The sequence below is a fragment of the Microtus oregoni genome, unplaced genomic scaffold (genome assembly GCF_018167655.1).
Source record: "Microtus oregoni isolate MIOR12 unplaced genomic scaffold, Mior012 000003F_ref0000135, whole genome shotgun sequence".
In the NCBI taxonomy this organism is placed as follows: Eukaryota; Metazoa; Chordata; class Mammalia; order Rodentia; family Cricetidae; genus Microtus; species Microtus oregoni.
Window position 1 is genome coordinate 43,545,976 of NW_024543062.1, and position 9,558 is coordinate 43,555,533.

Consider the following 9,558-nt stretch of genomic DNA (forward strand, 5'->3'; position numbering starts at 1 on the left):
CTAGCAGAAACTAACATGCCTTCCCTACTAGGAACTAAAACAAATCCTTCCCTCATTAATTTGCTTTTGCTGAGGATTTGTCACTGCATTGAGAGAAGTAACTGAGGAAAAGCCTTGTGCTTCTGTCCATGTGTGCACTCTCCTAACATGTACAAAACCATTGTGTTTGTGTTTATGTGGGTACTCTCCTAACACACAGAAAACCATTGTGCTTGTTTCGATTCCATCTATTACATACAAAACCATTGTGTTTCTGTCTATGTGTGCATTACTCTAACACACACAAAACATTGTGTGTGTGTCTATGTGTGCACTCCCCTAAAAACAAAATGTTGTGTTTCTGTCTATGTGCACTCCCCTTACACACATACAATCATTGGGTTTGTGTCTATGTGTGCATTACCCTAACACACACAAAGCATTGTGCTTTTGTCTATGTGTACACTACCTTAGCAGACACAAAACTATTGTGAGCGTGTCTATATGTGCACCACCTAACATACACAAAACCCTTGTTTTCTTTTATCTTCTCAAAACATTTCAGATTCTGAAGGCAAATCATCCTTTCCATGGTCAAAATTTTTTGTTTATTTCTACTACACTCTTTCCCAGGAGAATTCATTCCATCTACTTTCATTACTTTCCAGAGATGACCTTGTTTGTAAAGGGGGGAAAAGACAAATATACACAGAACTGGCAAAGGGCAATCCTTTTCTGTTCCACACATAATTAAAAACATAATACATTTCCCATCCTCTGGCACTATCAACTTTTCTTCAGTTGTATTTAATCCCATGACCTTGAAGGTCTTCAGCCATAATAAAGAAAGAGGAGGAGGTACTTGGGCCTGGGATCTTGAGATTCTAAAGCTTCTTCTATTCTGAGCTAAAAGAGCTGAAAATGAATCAATCTTTCATACTCAAAAGAGACAAAAGACACTTTTTCTGCAGGAAACACTCAGAAATGAGGCTTGGATTTGTTTTTGTTGTTTTTTTTTCCTTTTTTTCTGATATGAGCAGAGTCTAGGCTGTTATGGTGGGGATGGGTAATAAGAAAAGAAAGAATATGTGGCTAACTGCACAGAAAGTCATTCAAAGTCTCAGAAAGGGAAAGAGAAAAGTGTGTCTTCAGTTCTTATGGCTCAGCATGAAGCAGAGTATTTGGTTGAATTGAGTAAAGAGGTTACAAAATTAGAAGTTTAACACAAACACACACAAACTGCTTTTAAAGTAGACCTGATTGTTAAGAAATTAAAAAAATATAAAGTGGCATAGTCACCCACAATCCCCCCCCCCAAGTCAGTATGTGAACATTCATCACCCTTCCCATTCAGTGTGTCTGTGGGCCTCTTGGCAGATTTCCCATCATCCTGCATGCCCAAATTCATAAGCAAGTCTTAGGAAGTTATAGCACTTCCTGTGTGCTGCTGTCAGGGGCCACTTCACATCAGACTTCCTTGGGACAGAGCATTGGAGTCTGAGTCTTTTACATGAACTTAGTGCCTGATCTTGGACTGACACAAATTGGATGAAATTTAAGATTTCTTATTTGATAACAGTAGCCTGAATAACAAATTTCACAAAATTAGGGAAATACCTAGAATATTTATCATAATCCTTACACATAGAAAATGTGACATAATGCTTCTGCTATAATTTATTCCATTCTACGAGAAAACATATTTAAGGACATGTTATCCTTAGAGTTAAAACGTCTCATCTTCTAATGCCATATAAACATTAACTTTCACTTGACTTGTATTTTTCATTATTTCTTCATGATAATTTCCCAAAGGTTAGAATGCATTCAAAGCTAGCAATTATTATCTCATTAACTGGTGTGTGTGTGTCTGTATGTGTGTGTGTTTGTATGTCTGTGTGTGTGTTTGTATATGTGTGTGTATTTGTATATGTGTGTATATGTGTGTTTGTGTGTGTATGTGTGTGTATTTGTATATGTGTGTGTGTGTGTGTGTGTGTGTGTGTGTGTAAGAGAGAGAGAGAGAGAGAGAGAGAGAAAGAGAGAGAGAGATGGGGCATGTGTAGTGGTCATAGGACAATTCCTTAGATCCAGATTTCTCCTTCTCCTTCCACCACATGGGTCTGGGAGATCCATCTCAGATTGTCAGTCTTAGTGGCTTGTGCCCTTACTTGCTGAAGTCATCTTAGTAGCCCCATGAATTGGCTTCCTAGAACAGTTTATCAATCTGTTTTTTATAACTGCAGCACATGAGCAAGGACCTAGTATGTTTATTTTTCTCAAATCAATAGCTCTTTATCATTGGAAATGAGGTCACTTATATTATTCTAAGTCAATAGCACTTTAAACTGTATAATGTATTCCAAATTACTTATCATTTTTGAGTTATTATATTTCCAACACCTTTTTCTTGAAAGCATGCCTATTTTGCTTATAGATCAATCACCATTATATGCTTTCAGTTCATGGTAGTTAGTAGTATTACGTTATTAATTCTTTAGACACTTGTCTCTCCCCTCCAAGTGGGAAGAGTAAATGTATATATAAATGTTCTTGACTTCAAATAAAGATGTAGCTTGGGCAGTAAAATGCTTCCTATCATACATGAAGCCCAGAAACACACAGGCCATGCATAGTGGCACATGCCTACACTTCCAACAACTGAGCCCTGCAAACAGGAAAATCAGAACTTCAGGGTCATCTTTGGATGCATATTACATTCAAGGCTGGCCTTGAATGAAGAAGATCAGCCCTCCTAACAAAAATTTTATTGTCTAGTCCTTATATTTACATATATTTGTCTGGAAGATGAGTGTTCATAAACAGCATTAAACACTGATAAGTATATTTAACAAAGTATTAAACTTTCCAATAACATACAAGTACTGTGGCTTAAGGAATGTTGTGCTACACGGCATTAACCATAGAAGGGTTCGGTAATCTCTTTAAAAATGTTATATTTTAAAGAAAGGAGATTCATCTGTTATTTTCCTATAAAATCATCATCAAAATCCTTGACCAGAAGTGTCAATTTATTTTTAGTTAACATGGCATGGATGTGGATATTGGGCATGAATTGTTTTGAGAAGACTGCCACTGGCTATCCAGGAACCTAAAAGTAAAGTGATTTAAACTGTTAGATTAATATTTTTAGAAGAGAGGCAAGTTGGTGTGATTTTTGTGGAAATGGGGTTTGGAGGTCAGTGGTGTGAATCTTTCCTTTCACCAACCTCTCTGTGTATGTTTGTAGGCCTAGGTGACTACAACCATTTGTTCAGGGTGCTACCTACTTGTGTGGCCCACGCATGCTATCCCGTGCCATTGTCAGTGCACCTGCTGCTGGCTGGAATGAATAAAATATGCCTTATACAATCTTTGACTTCTCAGGCTCTCATCCACCTCCCAAGCCCCGGTGACCCTTCTTGTTTCCTGGAGTGGACCTCACACCACCTCTGTGAGTTTCCTTGTGTGCTTTCCTCTGCCTGAAACCACAACCACGTTCATTATTAAAGCCAGATGCTGAAAAGCTCTTCTTTGTAGATTTCCCGGTACTCCATCTGCAAGGCACAGCTCCATTCTTTATTATTCCCTGAATACATTCTCAGCACAGAGAGACTTCAGTTAGACTCTCATTTTATGCTTGCCATGTACACATGAACATACACATAAAAAAAGAAAATCAAAATTCTAGTACTATTGAAAATTAAGAAGTGTTTCTTAAAGTGGATTAGCTGTTGTATCTTGACTACTTTTAAATAATCACCTAATTCCAGGTTTCAGAACCCATATTGGGCTTGTCACAGTACCCGTGACTTAAGCTCCTAAAGGTCTAGGACTGCCTTCTAATTTATGTGGGCACCCACACTTATGTGCACAACACACATTCGGTCACTTAAATGCACATGAACCTACGTAATGTGCTGGCTTTGTGGGAGCCTAGCCAGTTTGGATGTTCACCTTCCTAGAAATGCACGGAGGGGGGAGGACCTAGGACTTACCACAGGGCAGGGAAATCTGATTGCTCTTTGGGCTGGAGACGGAGGGGGAGAGGAGTGGGGGGAGGGGGAGAAAGGTGGGAGGAGGGGGAGGGAAATGGGAGCCTGGGAGGAGGAGGAAATTTGTTTTTTTTTCTTTTCTCAATAAAAAAAAAGTTAAAAAAAATAAAATAAAGATAAAAGAAAAAAAATAAAAAAAAATAAAAAACAGAATTGATTCTCTCATTTTATACTACACAATTCTCAGGAGCACGTTCGAACAAAATATTAAACTGAGAGTCGCAGAAAGTTGTTGAATGAATAAGCAATCCAGTAAATTGCTACAGTGCTAGAAATAGCAATTAACACTGATTAAATATTATGTAACCTTATTTCTAAATTTCTTATTCTACTTAAGTATGCACAGTGATATTTGTGCTTCGGAGCAAATAGTACATATTTATAAATTATAAATAAAATCATTTCTGCACCTTTCTAATTCTAACATTCTTTATTTAGAAAGAGTTGTCTATGAAGTAATAAGGAAATCTATTTTGTTATTTTGTTGTTCCTTTCACTTTCTAGGAAATAGCTACTGAAAAAGATATTCAGAGTAGGTCAGTTACCCATTCACCAAGTGAATAGATTTATAGATAAGATAAAACAGAAGCAGAAATCATGCGCTCAGTCTTGCCTTTAAGAGTGAAATAAGAGCCAGTCATCGGGGCTTCAGAGAGAGCTAACTTGGTAAAGTACTTGTTTCAAAGAATGTGGATATATAAGAATGTGGAGATATAAGAGGATGAGTTCTGATCTCCAGAACTTAAGTAAAACTCCAGGCTTGCCAGCATGTGCCCAGAACCCTAGAGCTGAGAGACAGGAAGAGAGATGCTTGGAGCTCGCTTACCAAGCTGTCCAGATGAATCAGAAATTTAAATTTAATAGAAGGCCTTTGCTCAGAAAGGAAGGTGGATTATGACTGGGGAAGGCACTCAGTGTCTACTGGCACACACATGCACACATGCATGCACACACACACACACACCCCACACCAACACCCCCCACTACAAACACGCATACCAGACACACACAAACAACACACACCAGAAATATACATACCGCACACTCACACATACCACACATACAAACAACACACACCACAAACACACAAACCATGCACACATACTGCACACACAAAACACACATACTACACACACACATTCACACACACAAAATATACAGGCACAACCACAACACATATACCACACATGCACTGCACATCCATACATAACATAAAATACACACAATATACTACACTCCCACACAAACATATACACATATACACAAACATGAAAGACAGCCAGAAAAACAGACAGATCAACAGAAAAGAGATGGGAGCAAAATGAGATGAAGAAAGATAAAGACAGAGAGATAGGAGACAGTGTAATGTGAAAGGAACCCTGAAAACCCAAGGGCATGGAACAAAGCTACCAAAAGTGGAATTTCCTCTTGTGCCCAGAGAATCTGGAACTGTGCCTTGCCACCCTCCATTTAGTAAGAACTGAGATAAACAATAGGTTGGGGACTTGAGAGGAAGCCATTTCTCAACCAAGTAACTTCACATTTTCAAATTCCATCATTTAACAAAGTATTTAGTTTTGCTATTACTGTGCAGAAAGAAATATCATGACCAAAATTAACTTGGAGATGAAAGGGTTCATTTCCTTTACACCTAAACATCACAGTCCATCATCAAGGAAAGTCAGGAAAAGAACCCAAGGACAGGAACCTGGAGGTAGGAGATGATGCAGAGGTCATGAAGGAAAGCTTCTTATTGGCTTGATCATCATGTCTTGTTCTGCCAGCTTTCTCATAGTACCCAGAACCATTAACCAGAGTGACAATGCCCTCAATGAGCGGGGCCCTCTCACATCTATCATAAATCAAGGAAATATGCCATAGGATTGTCCACAGGCTAATCTGATGGTGGCATTTTCTCAGTGGACGTTTTCTCTTAGACAATGCCTCTGGCTTGTGTCAACTTGACATAAACCTGGGCAGCACAGGGAGCAAGTACATGTCACTGATAAGGTAAAACATGAACCCAGAGAGAAACTGGGGTCCTCAAACTGACCCCAAAGCTAAAGGCTAAACAGATGATACTATAAACAGTTAGGTATTCCATACTGCCCCCAAACTAACAAAACCTAAAAATTGTGAAAATGCATTCAGATAGAGATCTCCTGTCTCAACATATAGACAGTTAGTACAGAATTACAATTTTCTCAAAGCTAAAACTAACAGTAGTAAAATTAGGAGGTATTCCCAGAGACCTCCACTAAGTTAAAAAGAGAACATTTATTTATTTATTATTTATTTTATTTTATTTATTTATTTGAGACAGGGTTTCTCTGTAGCTTTGGAGCCTATCCTGGAATTAGCTCGTGTAGACCAGGCTGACCTTGAACTCACAGAGATCCACCTGCCTCTGCCTCCTGAGTGCTGGGATTAAAGGCATGTGCCACCACTGCCCGGCAAGAACTTTTATGTGATATACAGCATTTTCAGTTTGACAGGATCTAGAATCACTTTCTTGACAAATATCTGGATATATCTATAAGGGGGCAGGGTTAGATTCAATTAACTGAGATTGGAAAACCCACCTTAAATGCACCCAGTTCATTAAATGGACCATGGACCTGGGGTGAATAAAAAGGGGAAAGAAAGATGAACATCAGTTCTCATCTCTGTACGTCTTGTCCATGGATGCAATGCAGCAGGCTACCACCTGCCCCCGATGCCATGACATCACCATTGTTGTAGATAATAAGTTTCAACTGTGAGTACCATAAATTTTCTTTCCTTCAGCCAAGTACTGTTGTATGAGACTGCTTGTTCATTTCATGGATGCTCAACCCTGAAATAATCACACAGAAACCATATTATTTGCAATGTGGTTTGGCCAAGAGCTTAAGCATATTCCTGGCTAACTCATATCATGAATTAACCCATCTCCCTTAATTTGTTTATTGCCAAGAGACTGGGGCGTACCTACCCAGTGTCTTTCTCCAGAGGGGCTACATGGCTTCTCTTCTGAATCGGCCTTCTTTCTCCCAGCATTCAGGTTTGTTTTCCCCACCTAGTTCTACTCTGCCTATTAAGCCAAGACAGTTTCTTTATTCATTAACCAATAAAAACAACATATTAAACAGAAGGACCTCCCACACCACTTTTCTTTTTCTGTCTAAATAAAAAATGGAGGCTTGAATTTTAACATAGTAAAATTGTATATAACAAAACAGGTGCCAAGTAAAAATTACAGTTATAATACTTATATCTACTTTATCTTTTATCGTAACTAAGGAAACTATAACTATCACCATCTATTCTTCAACTCCATTAAAGACTCCAGAAATATATAATATTAATATTACCTAAGTTAACAGGGAGTGCATTGTAAGCATCTCCCAAAACTCTAGAATTGACAGAGACATCTTGCTGCCTAGACAGTTCACCCAAATTTCTTCTGTACCCTTGAAGCATCCATCTTCATCCTATATACCCATAGTATCCAGTAGACTTTTCCATGAAGCAAGAAATTTCAAAAACAGTTCTGTCAGTCACATTTTTCTGTGTCCTGCAGAATGTCTGCCAGACTCTTTCATGAAGCAGAAACCTTAAAAAATTGTCTCACTTTTCAGCAAGTTCAGCAGTCATTTTTCTGTAGGTCCTACATGTCTAGTTCATGCAGAATAGTGTCACACAGTCTAGACAAGAGCAGTTTCTTGCCCAAATGTCTAACAAACTGCCTCTTTGATGCCCATATTTCCCTTAAATTAATTGATGCTGACAGGAGCAGATGTATCTCGTTGTCATGAAAAGTCCTAAGTTCTTAAACATTTTAAATGCCATATTCTGTAGCCGATGAGAGGATTAAAGAATGCCTAACCATCTGAAATACATCTCTGTACATCTAGAAAACCTAACTTACATGGATACTTATAGCTTAATTACACATTACATTTTTAAATGAGCTGCACAAACATAATATCTTAATCAAGAGCAGAAATATACATAAATAGCAAAATTGACCTTAAATTGATATCAATAAACTAACATTCATACCAATGAAAATCTCTATAGCATATCTCCCTTTAAATGTAAAGAAACATTTAAAAACAATATTAGGAATATAAGCATAATTCTCTCCAAACTGCTTTCTGCTATTTATTGGGAGAAGTAATTTGGGAGGGGAATATTCATGGTGACCTTTCAGAGTGTCTTGGTCCATCAAACCACATTAGTCTGGAAGGATTCCATAGGTTCTCATCCTCTGAGGAAACAAAAGAACCTCTTTTCAAAAACAACATATCCTTAGACTCAAACTTTGATATCAAGAAACCATTAAAACATATATGTTGATTTATCTTAGAATCCCCTAGAAGCAAATGTTTCTGTGAAGTCAAAAAATTCAAAGAAAACAGAATAATATACATAATCCAGGCTCTCTGTGTATTTTCCATCTTTAAGTGGCGTATTTTCCTTTTCTCCTTTTAATCTATGACTTTCTGTATTCTGTCCGTAATGACTGTATTTTTTTGAACAATGTAAGTTTTTATAACGCTCTATACTCTTTTCTTCTCTTTCCCAAGCCTGCATATATTTATCTAATACTGTGACCTATTTAGAGTTCTTTTTTGTATGAATTTGTCTTTATTATGTATCTGTAATCCTTTTCTGACCAGGATAGCTTCTTAAAATGCTAAGCGCTTTTTAAAAACCTAAGTGGTGGCATTACTAGGGTAAATATGGCCCTGCCTGCTTGCTCTACCCAGTCCAACATGGAAGAATTCCATTCACTGCCTCTGGGACTGTTGGGTGGGAACTGTCCTCACCACCTCAGCTCTGATAACCAGTTGCCCCATGCTGCCACCAAGTAACTTGCAATATGCTGCCCATAAACCCCATTTAAATGCTTGGCCTCCTGTAAGAGCCAGAGTTTACAATGGCAGCACAGCCCAGTAAACCACTGTTTCTAAACCATACAGCTTTTTTTTTTCTGTTAGTGCTGAATTAGTAAGAACTCTCTTAAGGCTACATGCTGCCAGCCCCTCAAAAAAATGCCTCTAAACTTTGTTTTTTAGTGTCTAGAATTCCTTTTAAAACTTTCTCGGGTTTTATGTGGATTTAGTCGACCACAAATTGGGCATCAATTTGTTGTATGAGACCACTTGTTTGTTTCTTGTCTGCTCAGCCCCGAAATATTCACACAGAAACCATATTACTTGCAATATTCTTTGACCAATCGATTAAGCATATTTCTGGATGACTCCTATCATAAACTGCCCCATCTTCATTAATCTGTGTGTCACCACATGGCTGTGGCTTACCTACCCAGCGTCTGACTCCAGCTAGGCTACATGGCTTCTCTTATGATTCTGCCCACTTTCTCCAAGCATTCAGTTAAGGCCAAGCCATTTTCTTTATTCATTAACTAATAAAAGCAACATACAGATAGAAGGACCTGCCACACCAGCATATTTTGTCACAGCAATAAGAAGAATAATAAATACAGACTGCTACCAGTTCTGTGATTAGTACTGAG